This window comes from Aegilops tauschii, chromosome 2, assembly GCF_002575655.3.
Source record: "Aegilops tauschii subsp. strangulata cultivar AL8/78 chromosome 2, Aet v6.0, whole genome shotgun sequence".
Classification (NCBI taxonomy): domain Eukaryota; kingdom Viridiplantae; phylum Streptophyta; class Magnoliopsida; order Poales; family Poaceae; genus Aegilops; species Aegilops tauschii.
The window spans coordinates 298,161,421-298,167,661 of NC_053036.3; positions in this window are offsets into that span (position 1 = coordinate 298,161,421).

Genomic DNA, 6,241 nt, shown 5'->3' on the forward strand with positions numbered 1-6,241 from the left:
AAGGCAGCAAAGAGTGTGGGTTGTGCGGAGAGGTTATGCGGCCAGACAAGAGGGAAGCAAAACCCGGTCGATCTGAGAAAGGACACCGAGATGAAGGAGAAGTGGCACTATGAACGGATGCAAGTTTTTTTTGAAAACATGCAATGCAATGCTCATGATGACACGATGAATGCAACAAACAAAAATAAAACACACGGCGAACACGAAATATATGGAAGTCTTCTGGAGCGTCGGTCTTGGGGCGTTACAACACTCCACCACTACAAGAGGATCTCGTCCCGAGATCTAGGATGGCACCGGAGAAAAGCGGAAGAGGAAGAGGTAAAACAAAGTTGCTTCTTCGACAAACGAGTGAAACCAAAGAACCTTGAGAGGTCGGAAAGCTTGAAGATATGACACGACGGAGGTGAACAAAATTTAAAACACTCCGTTCAGCAAGAGGAACAAGGAACATTACAAGAACCTTGTAGGTTGAAAAACATGGAAATAAGAGCTTCACGAATGAAAAGAATATGACCACACCGATAGAAAAGAGAAACAAGGAACACCATGTGAACTTTGGAGTTTGCAAAGCTATGAATGACGAGAACAATGGACGAGAAGTACATGCAAGCACTCCGGTTGAAACGAGATGTACAAGGAACGATAATGATCAATTACGATAACGCTCCGGTTGGAAATGAAAAGAATAGAATTTGAACTTGGCAAAATGAAAGCACTTGGATGAGACTCCGATTAGAAGAGGAATGATAGACACAACACTCCGGTTAAAACAAGATCAAGAAGGAATAAGAATGATATAATTTGGACAACACTCCGACTGTAAATGGAAGGAATTGAACATGAACTTTACAAGATGAGAGGATACTTAATGAAATCAACAGCACACTGCCTCCGGAACTATTGAAAGAATGGCACAATGGGTCAGAAAGATTTCAGACAGCACTCCGGTTGAGAAGGGAGGCAAAACTTAATAAGATGAGAGAACTCGAATGAAAACACGACACTCCGGCTAAACGGATAAGAAAGGAAAAATTACATGATCTTGACAAAACAAGATGATGGGTCGAAGAGAGCAATATCACAATGCCTCCGGTAGAAATGAAAGAATGCAATGAAAAGAACGGAGAAGAAAACAACATGTTCTACCTTAAGTGAATTTGAGAGAGCATCCTTAAAAGAAGGATAGAACGGAGTTGTTGAAAAATCAACAAAGAAAGGATATGATCTTCGTGGGCTTATGGAGACATCTCAAAGCTTGAGGTGAAATTCTGCCACTAACGAAAAACAATTGCTTGCTTGAGATCAATGAAGAGATGAAAACTTCTCTCGCCGAGAGGATAGGAGAAAACTTGGATCATTGATAGACACCACAATTAGCAACATTCCTTCGAGAAGGCTTTAAGTGAAATCCATACCAAGATAACTCCAACAAAGAGATTATTATGGGTTGAAACAACTCATGGACGAAGAAAATATGATGGGTTTAAATATCTCAATCTTGACAACTTGTGAATCATGAAACATGAAGAAAATTATCAAGAATGACATAACACCACCTCAAAAGATAAGAGAGAAAGAATTGCACTTCGGAATGCGAGATGAAGAATGCTTGAACTCCTCAAGACAACCATGTGTTGAGCACCATGTTTATTTTAGAGTATAGCTTGGCGGATCTTAGCTTCGAGAGAATTCTTGAAGAACACTTGAAAAATGAAAGGAACCCTTGACGAACCACCATGTAGAGCCTCCATGAAGAACTCCGGTAATAAAAGAATGACCAAACGAAACGAAAGTTGAAAACACAAGGTGAAGCCTTGCGATGATTTAGATGTAGCTTCGCGACGAGATAATGCGGAAAACTTGGAACTCCGGAAAAGAAAAATATGAAGCCTCTCGAACCGAGAAATGTGACATGATGAACAACTCTGGAAAGAAGAAACTAGATCACTTGGATGAAACCATAATAAGAATTACGTTATGCATATCCTTCACCAGTTTAAATTGATGACAAGCAACGGATTTGGCATACTACTTATTCTCGTAGAAAGGATTAAGATAGATATTGCGCAAACTTGGGAAGGTCTTCATCGAACCACCGGTAGGATTGAAACAACGAATAAATTGATATGATAACGAAGGAAGAGAAATCTTGAACGAACCACCGTGACAATTGAAAACAATTGAAGAAAAGAGGACGAAACACCATAAGAATTAAAGAACGCGCGAAAATACTCGAGGGAATTTAGATACATGAGAACGAATAGATCACGAGCTGACTAGAGGATACTTGAACGATGCACCGGGAGAATATGGAGAACGAGAGTTGAATGTTGAGAACGAATAAATCTTCTGAAATGATGGCCTTCGGAGAATCAAACTGAAAAGACTCATGAATTGCTCCGGATGGGTGAAAAGAATTCTCACAATCGAAAAACAATTATGAGAGGGTGGCATAAGCTAGAACTATGAATCTTCAAGAGAACGGTCCAAGATTTTAGGAGAAATCTCTACCTTGATCTTGAAATGTTGAGAATGACGATGAGAAACACCACCATGAATTGTTGAGGCACTCCGGAATGAAAATTAGAAAGGTTGAACCAACAATGAAAAGAATTTGGAAGATCTTGGAGAAAGGCATTTGACTGATGATAATTCATTCTTACGTCAAACTTTGAAAAGAATTTTAGAAGCTCTGGGAAAATTAGAAGAGTCAGGTAAGATCCTGGGAAAAGACCTGTGGGTTAGGGCCCACTCAAAAGAAACAACGTTGGAATGATTTAAAAGAAAGATTGCGCCGGTAGAATTAAATGGCTCAAAAGAGGTAGCAACCTCGAGATAGCTTGAACGGATTGGGAATGGAAATGTGAATCTTCTGAGATATCTTGTACACTCCGGAACCAATGAAAATAGTGAGAGGTGAATGATTGAGAGGTGCACCGGTATGAGATAACATTTGAAACGAGGAAAAGGATATGATCAACAATGAAAGCTTGAGTTAAATCCACCGGAAAATAATACAAGAACGAAGAATGATGAACTTGAAGCTTCGTGAGCATCTTCATGAGAAATCACCGGTTAAGAACATGGAGCTAAAGAATGAAGAGACTTCACAGATGGATACTTGATTAAGAAATCTGAGTGTTTGAAGAAAAAAGGGTGGGAGGGCGGGAAAAACAAAGGCAACTTGGGGCATATGGAATAAACACCGTTGAGAAAACTTATAATTGATCTTGCGGATGGGGAGAATGATGGTATCATCTCAAAGAGAAACGCACCGACTGGAAATAGAATTAAGATGGCAATCTCGATGATCAAGAAGGATTATCATCCACATAGAAATATGAGAACACCGCTTAGGATAAGGTATGGAATCAACACTTGGCATTGAAACAACTCGAATACCACAAAACAAAACAAAAACAAAGGATTTGGCTTGCAGAATAAGCCGGAACAAACATATGATAGAGATTTCGTTCGAAGTTTTCGTGGTGGGGCCCACACGGGCTCGATCGTACACCACCATCATGTACAAGGCAGTGCACATGACATACGAAGCGTCCCCGAGTCGGCATAGCCAAGGACTCTTTAAGACACTACGAGACCACTGTAAAACCAACCGTGGAAAGGCGAACCACTAGACGTCGAACCCCAATCTCATATCATGCATCTGTCGGAAAGATATCCTAGGAGCTACTTGAATTCCCACTTATAAACTCCCGAAACTTTCTGGTTATGCAATCTGGTGTTGGGGATACAAGGGACACAAAATATATCACCCAAACTAGCAATCCCTAGATCCAGCTGTATCCATCCGTCAACACATAACCAAGAAACCTTCGGAAATCGTTTACTTCAACCTTCGAAAAGCATCCGTTATACGAGTTATGGCAATACTCCCGAACTCCCGCCCCAGTACTGGGTGGCGTCGAGGTGATCTCACCAACAACTGCATAAAAGAGATTTTCGATGTCGGCGAAACTCAGGTATTCCAGAACTGCAACGATAAAATTGTGACGACAACACCTCGGAGCTCAACTCCCCGGGACACTGCCACAACCCCTAAATGTCAGGAGGCACCAAGAACAATGTTCTCGTCACAAAACCATCGGAATGATTCTAAGATACCCGCGCGATTTTAAATTTTTTTTTAGTGAAATTTGAGGACAGAAAAGTCAAAACTTCTACGTCAGGGGGCCTAACCAGAGTGACGAAGGGACCGAGGAGTAAAAAGAATCCTACTCTCCGATATATATAATCCTAAGACTCAAAACATCTTTTCTAGACTCAACAACGCCAGCGATTCGATCAAGCAGGGGGCTCCTAAGTCGGGATGGCTCTGATTACCAACTTGTAACACCCACGATGCGGCTATATCTCCCACGTGTCGAGGCACGACTTAGAGGCATAACCGCATTGTGGTTTTGTCGCAAGAAGGGTCATCTTCACACAATCCCATGTAATGAACAAGAATGGGATAAAGAGTTGGCTTACAATCGCCACTTCACACAATACATAAATAAATCATACATCAATCAGAGTACACACATAGGTCCGACTACGGAACCAAAAGAAAAGAAGACAACCCCAAATGCTAGATCCCCGATCGTCCCAACTGGGCTCCACTACTGATCATCAGGAAACGAAACATAGTAACGACCAAGGTCCTCGTCGAACTCCCACTTGAGTTGGGTAGCATCGCCTGCACTGGTATCATCGGCACCTGCAACTGTTTGGAAGTATCTGTGAGTCACGAGGACTCAGCAATCTCACACCCGCGAGATCAAGACTATTTAAGCTTATGGGTAGGAGAAGGTAGTGAGGTGGAGCTGCAGCAAGCACTAAGCATATATGGTGGCTAACATACGCAAATAAGAGCGAGAAGAGGAGCAACGGAACGGTCGTCAACTAGTAATGATCAAGAAGTGATCCTGAACTCCTACTTACGTCAAACATAACCCAAAACCGTGTTCACTTCCTGGATTCCGTCGAGAAGAGACCATCACGGCTACACACGCGGTTGATGCATTTTAATTAAGTCAAGTGTCAAGTTCTCTACAACCGGATATTAACAAATTCCCATCTGCCACATAACCGCGGGCACGGCTCTCGAAAGTTTATACCCTGCAGGGGTGTCCCAACTTAGCCCATTATAAGCTCTCACGGTCAACGAAGGATATTCCTTCTCCCGGGAAGACCCGATCAGTCTCGGAATCCCGGTTTGCAAGACATTTCGACAATGGTAAAACAAGACCAGCAAAACCGCCCGAATGTGCCGACAAATCCCGATAGGAGCTGCACATATCTCGTTCTCAAGGCACACCGGATTGTCCAAACTTCCGATAGGCGAGCCCAGAGTTGCCCCTGGTGGCCACCGACGACTGACAGGTTGGACCAACACTCAGAGGAGCACTGGCCCGGGGGTTTAAAATAAAGATGACCCTTGAGTCTGCAGAACCTAAGGGAAAAGGGGATAGGTGGTAGCAAATGGTAAAACCAAGTTTGGGCCTTGCTGCAGGAGTTTTATTCAAAGCGAACTGTCAAGGGGGTCCCATAAATCACCCAACCGCGTAAGGAACGCAAAATCAAGGAATATAACACCGGTATGACGGAAATTAGGGCGGCAAGAGTGGAACAAAACACCAGGCATAAGGCCGAGCCTTCCACCCTTTACCAAGTATATAGATGCATTAATTAAATAAGAGATATTGTGATATCCCAATATATCCATGTTCCAACATGGAACCAGCTTCAACTTCACCTGCAACTAGCAACGCTATAAAAGGGGCTGAGCAAAAGCTGTAACATAGCCAAACAACGGTTTGCTAGGAAGGATGGTTAGAGGCTTGACATGGCAATATGGGAGGCATGATATAGCAAGTAGTAGGTAGGGCGGCATAGTAATAGAACGGAAAACTAGCAAGCAAAGATAGAAGTGATTTCGAGGGTATGGTCATCTTGCCTGAAATCCCGCAAGGAAGAAGAACGAGTCCATGAAGATGACAAGCGGACGTAGTCGAACGAATCCTCACAACTCCGGTACGAAACCGAAGCTAACGAGGGAAGCAACCCGAAAAGAAACAAACAACATAGTAAACAATCATCACATAAACATGGCATGATGCACAATCAAGTATGATGCATGTCCGATTTAATGAGGCATGGCATGGCAAAGTGCAACAAACAATAGTACAAATTAAATGGAGCTCGATATGCAACGAGTTGCATATTGACGAAACAC